Below are 15,554 nucleotides of genomic sequence, written 5' to 3'. Positions count from 1 at the left end.
GCAGAGCTGCTGTAGAGCCAGAGAAACCAGGCCAGTAGAGCTGCTTTAGAGCAAGAGAACCAGGTCAGCAGAGCTGCTTTAGAGGGAGAGAACCAGGTCTGCAGAGCTGCTGTAGAGCCAGAGAAACCAGGTCAGCAGAGCTGCTCTAGAGGCCTATAACCAGGTCAGCAGAGCTGCTGTAGAGCCGTAGAAACCAGGTCAGCAGAACAGCTTTAGAGGCAGAGAACCAGGTCAGCAGAGCTGCTCTAGAGCCAGAGAACCAGGTCAGCACAGCTGCTTTAGTGCCACCGAACCAGGTCAGCAGAGCTGCTCTAGAGGCAGAGAACCAGGTCAGCAGAACTGCTTTAGAGCCAGAGAACCAAGTCAGCAGACCTCTTTAGAGGGAGAGAACCTGGTCAGCAGAGCTGCTCTAGAGCCAGAGAACCAGGTCAGCAGAACTGCTTTAGAGCCAGAGAACCAAGTCAGCAGACCTCTTTAGAGGGAGAGAACCAGGTCAGCAGAGCTGCTTTAGAGCCAGAGAACCATGTCAGCAGAGCTGCTCTAGAGCTAGAGAGCGAAGTCAGCAGAGCTACTTTAGAGCCATAGAATCTGGTCAGCAGAGCTGCTTTAGAGCCAGAGAACCAGGTCAGCAGAGCTGCTCTACAGCTTAAGAACCAGGTCAGCAGAGCTGCTCTAGAGCCAGAGAACCAGGTCAGCAGACCTGCTGTAGAGCCAGAGAAACCAGGTCAGCAGAACTTCTTTTTGAGGGAGAGAACCAGTTCAGCAGAGCTGCTTTAGAGCAAGTGAACCAGGTCAGCAGAGTTGCTCTAGAGCCAGAGAACCAGGTCAGCAGAGCTGCTGTAGAGCCAGTGAAACCAGGCCAGTAGAGCTGCTTTAGAGCAAGAGAACCAGGTCAGTAAAGCTGCTTTAGAGGGAGAGAACCAGGTCAGCAGAGCTGCTCGAGAGGGAGAGAACCAGGTCAGCAGAGCTGCTTTAGAGGGAGAGAACCAGGTCAGCAGAGCTGCTTTAGAGCCATAGAACCATGTCAGCAGAGTTGCTCTAGAGCCAGAGAACCAGGTCAGCAGATCTGCTGTAGAGCCAGAGAAGCCAGGCCAGTAGAGCTGCTTTAGAGCAAGAGAACCAGGTCAGCAGAGCTGCTTGAGAGTGAGAGAACCAGGTCTGCAGAGCTTCTGTAGAGCCAGAGAAACCAGGTCTGCAGAGCTGCTCTAGAGGCCGATAACCAGGTCCGCAGAGCTGCTGTAGAGCCAGAGAAACCAGGTCAGCAGAATAGCTTTAGAGCCAGAGAACCAGGTCAGCAGAGCTGCTCTAGAGCCAGAGAAGCAGGTCAGCAGAGCTGCTTTAGAGCCACCGAACCAGGTCAGCAGAGCTGCTCTAGATTCAGATTACCAGGTCAGCAGAACTGCTTTAGAGCCAGAGAACCAAGTCAGCAGAACTCTTTGGAGGGAGAGAACCAGGTCAGCAGAGCTGCTCTAGAGCCAGAGAACCAAGTCAGCTGAGCTGCTTTAGAGCCAGAGAACCAGATCAGCAGAGCTGCTCTAGAGCCTAAGAACCAGGTCAGCAGAGCTGCTTTAGAGGGAGAGAACCAGGTCAGCAGAGCTGCTTTGGAGCCAATGGACTAGGTCAGCAGAGCTGCTCTAGAACCAGAGAACCAGGTCAGCAGAAATGCTTTAGAGCCATAGAACCAGGTCAACAGAGCTGCTTTAGAGCAAGAGAACCAGGTCAGCAGAGCAGATTTCGAGGGAGAGAACCAGGTCAGCAGAGCTGCTTTAGAGCCAGAGAACCATGTCAGCAGAGCTGCTCTAGAGCCAGAGAGCGAAGTCAGCAGAGCTACTTTAGAGCCATAGAATCTGGTCAGCAGAGCTGCTTTAGAGCCAGAGAACCAGGTCAGCAGAGCTGCTCTACAGCGTAAGAACCAGGTCAGCAGAGCTGCTCTAGAGCCAGAGAACCAGGTCAGCAGACCTGCTGTAGAGCCAGAGAAACCAGGTCAGCAGAACTTCTTTTTGAGGGATAGAACCAGTTCAGCAGAGCTGCTTTAGAGCAAGTGAACCAGGTCAGCAGAGTTGCTCTAGAGCCAGAGAACCAGGTCAGCAGAGCTGCTGTAGAGCCAGGGAAACCAGGCCAGTAGAGCTGCTTTAGAGTAAGAGAACCAGGTCAGTAAAGCTGCTTTAGAGGGAGAGAACCAGGTCAGCAGAGCTGCTGTAGAGCCAGAGAAACCAGGTCTGCAGAGCTGCTCTAGAGGCCGATAACCAGGTCAGCAGAGCTGCTTTAGAGCCATAGAACCATGTCAGCAGAGTTGCTCTAGAGCCAGAGAACCAGGTCATCAGAGCTGCTGTAGAGCCAGAGAAGCCAGGCCAGTAGAGCTGCTTAAGAGCAAGAGAACCAGGTCAGCAGAGCTGCTTTAGAGGGAGAGAACCAGGTCTGCAGAGCTGCTGTAGAGCCAGAGAAACCAGGTCTGCAGAGCTGCTCTAGAGGCCGATAACCAGATCAGCAGAGCTGCTGTAGAGCCGGAGAAACCAGGTCAGCAGAACAGCTTTAGAGCCAGAGAACCAGGTCAGCAGAGCTGCTCTAGAGCCAGAGAACCAGGTCAGCAGAGCTGCTTTAGAGCCACCGAACCAGGTCAGCAGAGCTACTCTAGAGGCAGATTACCAGGTCAGCAGAACTGCTTTAGAGCCAGAGAACCAAGTCAGTAGAACTCTTTAGAGGGAGAGAACCAGGTCAGCAGAGCTGCTCTAGAGCCAGAGAACCAAGTCAGCTGAGCTGCTTTAGAGCCAGAGAACCAGATCAGCAGAGCTGCTCTAGAGCCTAAGAACCAGGTCAGCAGAGCTGCTCTAGAGCCAGAGAACCAGGTCAGCAGAGCTTCTGTAGAGCCAGAGAAACCAGGTCAGCAGAGCTGCCGTAGAGGCAGAGAAACCAGGCCAGTAGAGCTGCTTTAGAGCAAGAGAACCAGGTCAGCAGTGCTGCTTTAGAGGGAGAGAACCAGGTCAGCAGAGCTGCTTTGGAGCCAATGGACTAGGTCAGCAGAGCTGCTCTAGAGCCAGAGAACCAGGTCACCAGAACTGCTTTAGAGCCATAGAACAAGGTCAGCAGAGCTGCTTTAGAGCAAGAGAACCAGGTCAGCAGAGTTGTTGTAGAGCCAGAGAAACCAGGTCAGCAGAGCTGCTTTAGAGGGAGAGAACCAGGTCAGCAGAGCTGCTTTAGAGCCAGAGAACCAGGTCAGCAGAGCTGCTCTAGAGCCAGAGAGCGAAATCAGCAGAGCTACTTTAGAGCAATGAATCTGGTCAGCAGAGCTCCTTTAGAGCCATAGAACTAGGTCAGCAGAGCTGCTCTACATCGTAAGAACCAGGTTAGCAGAGCTGCTCTAGAGCCACAGAACCAGGTCAGCAGACCTGCTGTAGAGCCAGAGAAACCAGGTCAGCAGAGCTTCTTTTGAGGGAGAGAACCAGTTCAGCAGAGCTGCTTTAGAGCAAGTGAACCAGGTCAGCAGAGTTGATCTAGAGCCAGAGAACCAGGTCAGCAGAGCTGCTGTAGAGCCAGAGAAACCAGGCCAGTAGAGCTGCTTCAGAGCAAGAGAACCAGGTCAGTACAGCTGCTTTAGAGGGAGAGAACCAGGTCAGCAGAGCTGCTCTAGAGGGAGAGAACCAGGTCAGCAGAGCTGCTCTAGAGCCAGAGAACCATGTCAGCAGAGCAGCTTTAGAGCCATAGAACCGGGTCAGCAGAGCTGCTTTAGTGCCAGAGAACCAGGCCAGCAGAGCTACTTTAGAGCCATAGAACCTGGTCAGCAGAGCTGCTTTAGAGCCAGAGAAACAGGTCAGCAGAGCTGCTCTACAGCGGAAGAACCAGGTCAGCAGAGCTGCTCTAGAGCCAGAGAACCAGGTCAGCAGAGTTGCTCTAGAGCCAGAGAACCAGGTCAGCAGAGCTGCTGTAGAACCAGAGAAACCAGGCCAGTAGAGCTGCTTTAGAGCAAGAGAACCAGGTCAGTAGAGCTGCTTTAGAGGGAGAGAACCAGGTCAGCAGAGCTGCTCTAGTGGGATAGAACCAGGTCAGCAGAGCTGCTCTAGAGCCAGAGAACCTTGTCAGCAGAGCTGCTTTAGAGCCATAGAACCGGGTCAGCAGAACTGCTTTAGAGCCAGAGAACCAGGTCAGCAGAACTGCTTTAGAGCCATAGAACCGGGTCAGCAGAGCTGCTTTAGTGCCAGAGAACCAGGCCAGCAGAGCTGCTTTAGAGCCAGAGAACCAGGTCAGCAGAGCTGCTTTAGAGCCAGAGAAACCAGGCCAGTAGAGCTGCTTTAGAGCAAGAGAACCAGGTCAGCAGTGCTACTTTAGAGGGAGAGAACCAGGTCAGCAGAGCTGCTTTGGAGCCAATGGACTAGGTCAGCAGAGCTGCTCTAGAGCCAGAGAACCAGGTTAGCAGAACTGCTTTAGAGCCATAGAACCAGGTCAGCAGAGCTGCTTTAGAGCAAGAGAACCAGGTCAGCAGAGCTGTTGTAGAGCCAGAGAAACCAGGTGAGCAGAGCTGCTTTAGAGGGAGAGAACCAGGTCAGCAGAGCTGCTTTAGAGCCAGAGAACCAGGTCAGCCGAGCTGCTCTAAAGCCAGAGAACGAAGTCAGCAGAGCTACTTTAGAGCCATAGAACCTGGTCAGCAGAGCTGCTCTAGAGCCAGAGAACCAGGTCAGCAGAGTTGCTCTAGAGCCAGAGAACCAGGTCTGCAGAGCTGCTGTAGAGCCAGAGAAACCAGGCCAGTAGAGCTGCTTTAGAGCAAGAGAACCAGGTCAGTAGAGCTGCTTTAGAGGGAGAGAACCAGGTCAGCAGAGCTGCTTTAGAGGGGGAGAGCCAGGCCAGCAGAGCTGCTTTAGAGGGATAGAACCAGGTCAGCAGAGCTGCTCTAGAGCTAGAGAACCTTGTCAGCAGAGCTGCTTTAGAGCCATAGAACCGGGTCAGCAGAACTGCTTTAGAGCCAGAAAAACCAGGTCAGCAGACAGAGCTGCTTTAGAGGAGGAGAGCCAGGCCAGCAGAGCTGCTTTAGAGGGAGAAAACCAGGGCAGCAGAGTTGCTCTAGAGCCAGAGAACCAGGTCAGCAGAGCTGCTGTAGAGCCAGAGAAACGAGGCCAGTAGAGCTGCTTTAGAGCAAGAGAACCAGGTCAGCAGAGCTGCTTTAGAGGCCGATAACCAGGTCAGCAGAGCTGCTGTAGAGCCGGAGAAACCAGGTCAGCAGAGGTGTTGTAGAGCCAGAGAACCTTGTCAGCAGAGCTGCTTTAGAGCCATAGAACCGGGTCAGCAGAACTGCTTTAGAGCCAGAGAAACCAGGTCAGCAGATCTGCTTTAGAGGGGGAGAACCAGGCCAGCAGAGCTGCTTTAGAGGGAGAGAACCAGGTCAGCAGAGCTGCTTTGTAGCCAAGGGACCAGGTCAGCAGAGCTGCTCTAGAGCCAGAGAACCAGGTCAGCAGAACTGCTTTAGAGCCATAGAACCGGGTCAGCAGAGCTGCTTTAGTGCCAGAGAACCAGGCCAGCAGAGCTACTTTAGAGCCATAGAACCTGGTCAGCAGAGCTGCTTTAGAGCCAGAGAAACAGGTCAGCAGAGCTGCTCTACAGCGTAAGAACCAGGTCAGCAGAGCTGCTCTAGAGCCAGAGAACCAGGTCAGCAGAGTTGCTCTAGAGCCAGAGAACCAGGTCAGCAGAGCTGCTGTAGAGCCAGAGAAACCAGGCCAGTAGAGCTGCTTTAGAGCAAGAGAACCAGGTCAGTAGAGCTGCTTTAGAGGGAGAGAACCAGTTCAGCAGAGCTGCTCTAGTGGGATAGAACCAGGTCAGCAGAGCTGCTCTAGAGCCAGAGAACCTTGTCAGCAGAGCTGCTTTAGAGCCATAGAACCGGGTCAGCAGAACTGCTTTAGAGCCAGAGAACCAGGTCAGCAGAACTGCTTTAGAGCCATAGAACCGGGTCAGCAGAGCTGCTTTAGTGCCAGAGAACCAGGCCAGCAGAGCTGCTTTAGAGCCAGAGAACCAGGTCAGCAGAGCTGCTTTAGAGCCAGAGAAACCAGGCCAGTAGAGCTGCTTTAGAGCAAGAGAACCAGGTCAGCAGTGCTGCTTTAGAGGGAGAGAACCAGGTCAGCAGAGCTGCTTTGGAGCCAATGGACTAGGTCAGCAGAGCTGCTCTAGAGCCAGAGAACCAGGTTAGCAGAACTGCTTTAGAGCCATAGAACCAGGTCAGCAGAGCTGCTTTAGAGCAAGAGAACCAGGTCAGCAGTGCTACTTTAGAGGGAGAGAACCAGGTCAGCAGAGCTGCTTTGGAGCCAATGGACTAGGTCAGCAGAGCTGCTCTAGAGCCAGAGAACCAGGTTAGCAGAACTGCTTTAGAGCCATAGAACCAGGTCAGCAGAGCTGCTTTAGAGCAAGAGAACCAGGTCAGCAGAGCTGTTGTAGAGCCAGAGAAACCAGGTGAGCAGAGCTGCTTTAGAGGGAGAGAACCAGGTCAGCAGAGCTGCTTTAGAGCCAGAGAACCAGGTCAGCAGAGCTGCTCTAAAGCCAGAGAACGAAGTCAGCAGAGCTACTTTAGAGCCATAAAACCTGGTCAGCAGAGCTGCTTTAGAGCCAGAGAAACAGGTCAGCAGAGCTGCTCTACAGCGTAAGAACCAGGTCAGCAGAGCTGCTCTAGAGCCAGAGAACCAGGTCAGCAGAGTTGCTCTAGAGCCAGAGAACCAGGTCAGCAGAGCTGCTGTAGAGCCAGAGAAACCAGGCCAGTAGAGCTGCTTTAGAGCAAGAGAACCAGGTCAGTAGAGCTGCTTTAGAGGGAGAGAACCAGGTCAGCAGAGCTGCTTTAGAGGGGGAGAGACAGGCCAGCAGAGCTGCTTTAGAGGGATAGAACCAGGTCAGCAGAGCTGCTCTAGAGCTAGAGAACCTTGTCAGCAGAGCTGCTTTAGAGCCATAGAACCGGGTCAGCAGAACTGCTTTAGAGCCAGAGAAACCAGGTCAGCAGAGCTGCTTTAGAGGAGGAGAGCCAGGCCAGCAGAGCTGCTTTAGAGGGAGAGAACCAGGGCAGCAGAGTTGCTCTAGAGCCAGAGAACCAGGTCAGCAGAGCTGCTGTAGAGCCAGAGAAACCAGGCCAGTAGAGCTGCTTTAGAGCAAGAGAACCAGGTCAGCAGAGCTGCTTTAGAGGCCGATAACCAGGTCAGCAGAGCTGCTGTAGAGCCGGAGAAACCAGGTCAGCAGAGGTGTTGTAGAGCCAGAGAACCTTGTCAGCAGAGCTGCTTTAGAGCCATAGAACCGGGTCAGCAGAACTGCTTTAGAGCCAGAGAAACCAGGTCAGCAGATCTGCTTTAGAGGGGGAGAACCAGGCCAGCAGAGCTGCTTTAGAGGGAGAGAACCAGGTCAGCAGAGCTGCTTTGGAGCCAAGGGACCAGGTCAGCAGAGCTGCTCTAGAGCCAAATAACCAGGTCAGCAGAACTGCTTTAGAGCCATAGAACCGGGTCAGCAGAGCTGCTTTAGTGCCAGAGAACCAGGCCAGCAGAGCTACTTTAGAGCCATAGAACCTGGTCAGCAGAGCTGCTTTAGAGCCAGAGAAACAGGTCAGCAGAGCTGCTCTACAGCGTAAGAACCAGGTCAGCAGAGCTGCTCTAGAGCCAGAGAACCAGGTCAGCAGAGTTGCTCTAGAGCCAGAGAACCAGGTCAGCAGAGCTGCTGTAGAGCCAGAGAAACCAGGCCAGTAGAGCTGCTTTAGAGCAAGAGAACCAGGTCAGTAGAGCTGCTTTAGAGGGAGAGAACCAGGTCAGCAGAGCTGCTCTAGTGGGATAGAACCAGGTCAGCAGAGCTGCTCTAGAGCCAAAGAACCTTGTCAGCAGAGCTGCTTTAGAGCCATAGAACCGGGTCAGCAGAACTGCTTTAGAGCCAGAGAACCAGGTCAGCAGAACTGCTTTAGAGCCATAGAACCGGGTCAGAAGAGCTGCTTTAGTGCCAGAGAACCAGGCCAGCAGAGCTGCTTTAGAGCCAGAGAACCAGGTCAGCAGAGCTGCTTTAGAGCCAGAGAAACCAGGCCAGTAGAGCTGCTTTAGAGCAAGAGAACCAGGTCAGCAGTGCTGCTTTAGAGGGAGAGAACCAGGTCAGCAGAGCTGCTTTGGAGCCAATGGACTAGGTCAGCAGAGCTGCTCTAGAGCCAGAGAACCAGGTTAGCAGAACTGCTTTAGAGCCATAGAACCAGGTCAGCAGAGCTGCTTTAGAGGAAGAGAACCAGGTCAGCAGAGCTGTTGTAGAGCCAGAGAAACCAGGTGAGCAGAGCTGCTTTAGAGGGAGAGAACCAGGTCAGCAGAGCTGCTTTAGAGCCAGAGAACCAGGTCAGCAGAGCTGCTCTAAAGCCAGAGAACGAAGTCAGCAGAGCTACTTTAGAGCCATAGAACCTGGTCAGCAGAGCTGCTTTAGAGCCAGAGAAACAGGTCAGCAGAGCTGCTCTACAGCGTAAGAACCAGGTCAGCAGAGCTGCTCTAGAGCCAGAGAACCAGGTCAGCAGAGTTACTCTAGAGCCAGAGAACCAGGTCAGCAGAGCTGCTGTAGAGCCAGAGAAACCAGGCCAGTAGAGCTGCTTTAGAGCAAGAGAACCAGGTCAGTAGAGCTGCTTTAGAGGGAGAGAACCAGGTCAGCAGAGCTGCTTTAGAGGGGGAGAGCCAGGCCAGCAGAGCTGCTTTAGAGGGATAGAACCAGGTCAGCAGAGCTGCTCTAGAGCTAGAGAACCTTGTCAGCAGAGCTGCTTTAGAGCCATAGAACCGGGTCAGCAGAACTGCTTTAGAGCCAGAGAAACCAGGTCAGCAGAGCTGCTTTAGAGGGGGAGAGCCAGGCCAGCAGAGCTGCTTTAGAGGGAGAGAACCAGGGCAGCAGAGTTGCTCTAGAGCCAGAGAACCAGGTCAGCAGAGCTGCTGTAGAGCCAGAGAAACCAGGCCAGTAGAGCTGCTTTAGAGCAAGAGAACCAGGTCAGCAGAGCTGCTTTAGAGGCCGATAACCAGGTCAGCAGAGCTGCTGTAGAGCCGGAGAAACCAGGTCAGCAGAACAGCTTTAGAGGCAGAGAACCAGGTCAGCAGAGCTGCTCTAGAGCCAGAGAACCAGGTCAGCACAGCTGCTTTTGAGCCACCAAACCAGGTCAGCAGAGCTGCTCTAGAGGCAGAGAACCAGGTCAGCACAACTGCTTTAGAGCCAGAGAACCAAGTCAGCAGAGCTCTTTAGAGGGAGAGAACCAGGTCAGCAGAGCTGCTCTAGAGCAAGAGAACCAGGTCAGCAGTGCTGCTTTAGAGGGAGAGAACCAGGTCAGCAGAGCTGCTTTGGAGCCAATGGACTAGGTCAGCAGAGCTGCTCTAGAGCCAGAGAACCAGGTCACCAGAACTGCTTTAGAGCCATAGAACCAGGTCAGCAGAGCTGCTTTAGAGCAAGAGAACCAGGTCAGCAGAGCTGTTGTAGAGCCAGAGAAACCAGGTCAGCAGAGCTGCTTTAGAAAGAGAGAACCAGGTCAGCAGAGCTGCTTTAGAGCCAGAGAACCAGGTCAGCAGAGCTGCTCTAGAGCCAGAGAGCGAAGTCAGCAGAGCTGCTCTACATCGTAAGAACCAGGTTAGCAGAGCTGCTCTAGAGCCAGAGAACCAGGTCAGCAGAACTGCTTTAGAGCCATAGAACCGGGTCAGCAGAGCTGCTTTAGAGCCAGAGAACCAGGCCAGCAGAGCTGCTTTAGAGCCAGAGAACAAGGTCAGCAGAGCTGCTTTAGAGCCAGAGAAACCAGGCTAGTAGAGCTGCTTTAGAGGAAGAGCAGTGCTGCTTTAGAGGGAGAGAACCAGGTCAGCAGAGCTGCTTTGGAGCCTATGAACTAGGTCAGCAGAGCTGCTCTAGAGCCAGAGAACCAGGTCAGCAGAACTGCTTTAGAGCCATAGAACCAGGTCAGCAGAGTTGCTTTAGAGCAAGAGAACCAGGTCAGCAGAGCTGTTGTAGAGCCAGAGAAACCAGGTGAGCAGATCTGCTTTAGAGGGAGAGAACCAGGTCAGCAGAGCTGCTTTAGAGCCAGAGAACCAGGTCAGCAGAGCTGCTCTAGAGCCAGAGAACGAAGTCAGCAGAGCTACTTTAGAGCCATAGAACCTGGTCGGCAGAGCTGCTTTAGAGCCAGAGAACCAGGTCAGCAGAGCTGCTCTACAGCGTAAGAACCAGGTCAGCAGAGCTGCTCTAGAGCCAGAGAACCAGGTCAGCAGAGTTGCTCTAGAGCCAGAGAACCAGGTCAGCAGAGCTGCTGTAGAGCCAGAGAAACCAGGCCAGTAAAGCTGCTTTAGAGCAAGAGAACCAGGTCAGTAGAGCTGCTTTAGAGGGAGAGAACCAGGTCAGCAGAGCTGCTTTAGAGCCATAGAACTGGGTCAGCAGAACTGCTTTAGAGCCAGAGAAACCAGGCCAGCAGAGCTACTTTAGAGCCATAGAACCTGGTCAGCAGAGCTGCTTTAGAGCCAGAGAAACAGGTCAGCAGAGCTGCTTTACAGCGTAAGAACCAGGTCAGCAGAGCTGCTCTAGAGCCAGAGAACCAGGTCAGCAGAGTTGCTCTAGAGCCAGAGAACCAGGTCAGCAGAGCTGCTGTAGAGCCAGAGAAACCAGGCCAGTAGAGCTGCTTTAGAGCAAGAGAACCAGGTCAGTAGAGCTGCTTTAGAGGGAGAGAACCAGTTCAGCAGAGCTGCTCTAGTGGGATAGAACCAGGTCAGCAGAGCTGCTCTAGAGCCAGAGAACCTTGTCAGCAGAGCTGCTTTAGAGCCATAGAACCGGGTCAGCAGAACTGCTTTAGAGCCAGAGAACCAGGTCAGCAGAACTGCTTTAGAGCCATAGAACCGGGTCAGCAGAGCTGCTTTAGTGCCAGAGAACCAGGCCAGCAGAGCTGCTTTAGAGCCAGAGAACCAGGTCAGCAGAGCTGCTTTAGAGCCAGAGAAACCAGGCCAGTAGAGCTGCTTTAGAGCAAGAGAACCAGGTCAGCAGTGCTGCTTTAGAGGGAGAGAACCAGGTCAGCAGAGCTGCTTTGGAGCCAATGGACTAGGTCAGCAGAGCTGCTCTAGAGCCAGAGAACCAGGTTAGCAGAACTGCTTTAGAGCCATAGAACCAGGTCAGCAGAGCTGCTTTAGAGCAAGAGAACCAGGTCAGCAGTGCTACTTTAGAGGGAGAGAACCAGGTCAGCAGAGCTGCTTTGGAGCCAATGGACTAGGTCAGCAGAGCTGCTCTAGAGCCAGAGAACCAGGTTAGCAGAACTGCTTTAGAGCCATAGAACCAGGTCAGCAGAGCTGCTTTAGAGCAAGAGAACCAGGTCAGCAGAGCTGTTGTAGAGCCAGAGAAACCAGGTGAGCAGAGCTGCTTTAGAGGGAGAGAACCAGGTCAGCAGAGCTGCTTTAGAGCCAGAGAACCAGGTCAGCAGAGCTGCTCTAAAGCCAGAGAACGAAGTCAGCAGAGCTACTTTAGAGCCATAAAACCTGGTCAGCAGAGCTGCTTTAGAGCCAGAGAAACAGGTCAGCAGAGCTGCTCTACAGCGTAAGAACCAGGTCAGCAGAGCTGCTCTAGAGCCAGAGAACCAGGTCAGCAGAGTTGCTCTAGAGCCAGAGAACCAGGTCAGCAGAGCTGCTGTAGAGCCAGAGAAACCAGGCCAGTAGAGCTGCTTTAGAGCAAGAGAACCAGGTCAGTAGAGCTGCTTTAGAGGGAGAGAACCAGGTCAGCAGAGCTGCTTTAGAGGGGGAGAGACAGGCCAGCAGAGCTGCTTTAGAGGGATAGAACCAGGTCAGCAGAGCTGCTCTAGAGCTAGAGAACCTTGTCAGCAGAGCTGCTTTAGAGCCATAGAACCGGGTCAGCAGAACTGCTTTAGAGCCAGAGAAACCAGGTCAGCAGAGCTGCTTTAGAGGAGGAGAGCCAGGCCAGCAGAGCTGCTTTAGAGGGAGAGAACCAGGGCAGCAGAGTTGCTCTAGAGCCAGAGAACCAGGTCAGCAGAGCTGCTGTAGAGCCAGAGAAACCAGGCCAGTAGAGCTGCTTTAGAGCAAGAGAACCAGGTCAGCAGAGCTGCTTTAGAGGCCGATAACCAGGTCAGCAGAGCTGCTGTAGAGCCGGAGAAACCAGGTCAGCAGAGGTGTTGTAGAGCCAGAGAACCTTGTCAGCAGAGCTGCTTTAGAGCCATAGAACCGGGTCAGCAGAACTGCTTTAGAGCCAGAGAAACCAGGTCAGCAGATCTGCTTTAGAGGGGGAGAACCAGGCCAGCAGAGCTGCTTTAGAGGGAGAGAACCAGGTCAGCAGAGCTGCTTTGGAGCCAAGGGACCAGGTCAGCAGAGCTGCTCTAGAGCCAAATAACCAGGTCAGCAGAACTGCTTTAGAGCCATAGAACCGGGTCAGCAGAGCTGCTTTAGTGCCAGAGAACCAGGCCAGCAGAGCTACTTTAGAGCCATAGAACCTGGTCAGCAGAGCTGCTTTAGAGCCAGAGAAACAGGTCAGCAGAGCTGCTCTACAGCGTAAGAACCAGGTCAGCAGAGCTGCTCTAGAGCCAGAGAACCAGGTCAGCAGAGTTGCTCTAGAGCCAGAGAACCAGGTCAGCAGAGCTGCTGTAGAGCCAGAGAAACCAGGCCAGTAGAGCTGCTTTAGAGCAAGAGAACCAGGTCAGTAGAGCTGCTTTAGAGGGAGAGAACCAGGTCAGCAGAGCTGCTCTAGTGGGATAGAACCAGGTCAGCAGAGCTGCTCTAGAGCCAAAGAACCTTGTCAGCAGAGCTGCTTTAGAGCCATAGAACCGGGTCAGCAGAACTGCTTTAGAGCCAGAGAACCAGGTCAGCAGAACTGCTTTAGAGCCATAGAACCGGGTCAGAAGAGCTGCTTTAGTGCCAGAGAACCAGGCCAGCAGAGCTGCTTTAGAGCCAGAGAACCAGGTCAGCAGAGCTGCTTTAGAGCCAGAGAAACCAGGCCAGTAGAGCTGCTTTAGAGCAAGAGAACCAGGTCAGCAGTGCTGCTTTAGAGGGAGAGAACCAGGTCAGCAGAGCTGCTTTGGAGCCAATGGACTAGGTCAGCAGAGCTGCTCTAGAGCCAGAGAACCAGGTTAGCAGAACTGCTTTAGAGCCATAGAACCAGGTCAGCAGAGCTGCTTTAGAGGAAGAGAACCAGGTCAGCAGAGCTGTTGTAGAGCCAGAGAAACCAGGTGAGCAGAGCTGCTTTAGAGGGAGAGAACCAGGTCAGCAGAGCTGCTTTAGAGCCAGAGAACCAGGTCAGCAGAGCTGCTCTAAAGCCAGAGAACGAAGTCAGCAGAGCTACTTTAGAGCCATAGAACCTGGTCAGCAGAGCTGCTTTAGAGCCAGAGAAACAGGTCAGCAGAGCTGCTCTACAGCGTAAGAACCAGGTCAGCAGAGCTGCTCTAGAGCCAGAGAACCAGGTCAGCAGAGTTACTCTAGAGCCAGAGAACCAGGTCAGCAGAGCTGCTGTAGAGCCAGAGAAACCAGGCCAGTAGAGCTGCTTTAGAGCAAGAGAACCAGGTCAGTAGAGCTGCTTTAGAGGGAGAGAACCAGGTCAGCAGAGCTGCTTTAGAGGGGGAGAGCCAGGCCAGCAGAGCTGCTTTAGAGGGATAGAACCAGGTCAGCAGAGCTGCTCTAGAGCTAGAGAACCTTGTCAGCAGAGCTGCTTTAGAGCCATAGAACCGGGTCAGCAGAACTGCTTTAGAGCCAGAGAAACCAGGTCAGCAGAGCTGCTTTAGAGGGGGAGAGCCAGGCCAGCAGAGCTGCTTTAGAGGGAGAGAACCAGGGCAGCAGAGTTGCTCTAGAGCCAGAGAACCAGGTCAGCAGAGCTGCTGTAGAGCCAGAGAAACCAGGCCAGTAGAGCTGCTTTAGAGCAAGAGAACCAGGTCAGCAGAGCTGCTTTAGAGGCCGATAACCAGGTCAGCAGAGCTGCTGTAGAGCCGGAGAAACCAGGTCAGCAGAACAGCTTTAGAGGCAGAGAACCAGGTCAGCAGAGCTGCTCTAGAGCCAGAGAACCAGGTCAGCACAGCTGCTTTTGAGCCACCAAACCAGGTCAGCAGAGCTGCTCTAGAGGCAGAGAACCAGGTCAGCACAACTGCTTTAGAGCCAGAGAACCAAGTCAGCAGAGCTCTTTAGAGGGAGAGAACCAGGTCAGCAGAGCTGCTCTAGAGCAAGAGAACCAGGTCAGCAGTGCTGCTTTAGAGGGAGAGAACCAGGTCAGCAGAGCTGCTTTGGAGCCAATGGACTAGGTCAGCAGAGCTGCTCTAGAGCCAGAGAACCAGGTCACCAGAACTGCTTTAGAGCCATAGAACCAGGTCAGCAGAGCTGCTTTAGAGCAAGAGAACCAGGTCAGCAGAGCTGTTGTAGAGCCAGAGAAACCAGGTCAGCAGAGCTGCTTTAGAAAGAGAGAACCAGGTCAGCAGAGCTGCTTTAGAGCCAGAGAACCAGGTCAGCAGAGCTGCTCTAGAGCCAGAGAGCGAAGTCAGCAGAGCTGCTCTACATCGTAAGAACCAGGTTAGCAGAGCTGCTCTAGAGCCAGAGAACCAGGTCAGCAGAACTGCTTTAGAGCCATAGAACCGGGTCAGCAGAGCTGCTTTAGAGCCAGAGAACCAGGCCAGCAGAGCTGCTTTAGAGCCAGAGAACAAGGTCAGCAGAGCTGCTTTAGAGCCAGAGAAACCAGGCTAGTAGAGCTGCTTTAGAGGAAGAGCAGTGCTGCTTTAGAGGGAGAGAACCAGGTCAGCAGAGCTGCTTTGGAGCCTATGAACTAGGTCAGCAGAGCTGCTCTAGAGCCAGAGAACCAGGTCAGCAGAACTGCTTTAGAGCCATAGAACCAGGTCAGCAGAGTTGCTTTAGAGCAAGAGAACCAGGTCAGCAGAGCTGTTGTAGAGCCAGAGAAACCAGGTGAGCAGATCTGCTTTAGAGGGAGAGAACCAGGTCAGCAGAGCTGCTTTAGAGCCAGAGAACCAGGTCAGCAGAGCTGCTCTAGAGCCAGAGAACGAAGTCAGCAGAGCTACTTTAGAGCCATAGAACCTGGTCGGCAGAGCTGCTTTAGAGCCAGAGAACCAGGTCAGCAGAGCTGCTCTACAGCGTAAGAACCAGGTCAGCAGAGCTGCTCTAGAGCCAGAGAACCAGGTCAGCAGAGTTGCTCTAGAGCCAGAGAACCAGGTCAGCAGAGCTGCTGTAGAGCCAGAGAAACCAGGCCAGTAAAGCTGCTTTAGAGCAAGAGAACCAGGTCAGTAGAGCTGCTTTAGAGGGAGAGAACCAGGTCAGCAGAGCTGCTTTAGAGCCATAGAACTGGGTCAGCAGAACTGCTTTAGAGCCAGAGAAACCAGGTCAACAGAGCTGCTTTAGAGGGGGAGAGCCAGGCCAGCAGAGCTGCTTTAGAGGGAGAGAACCAGGGCAGCAGAATTGCTCTAGAGCCAGAGAACCAGGTCAGCAGAGCTGCTGTAGAGCCAGAGAAACCAGGCCAGTAGAGCTGCTTTAGAGCAAGAGAACCAGGTCAGCAGAGCTGCTTTAGAGGGAGAGAACCAGGTCTGCAGAGCTGCTGTAGAGCCAGAGAAACCAGGTCAGCAGAGCTGCTCTAGAGGCCTATAACCAGGT

This window comes from Triturus cristatus, chromosome 1_1 (assembly GCF_964204655.1).
Source record: "Triturus cristatus chromosome 1_1, aTriCri1.1, whole genome shotgun sequence".
NCBI classification, from domain to species: Eukaryota; Metazoa; Chordata; class Amphibia; order Caudata; family Salamandridae; genus Triturus; species Triturus cristatus.
This window is presented reverse-complemented; position numbering follows the sequence as displayed.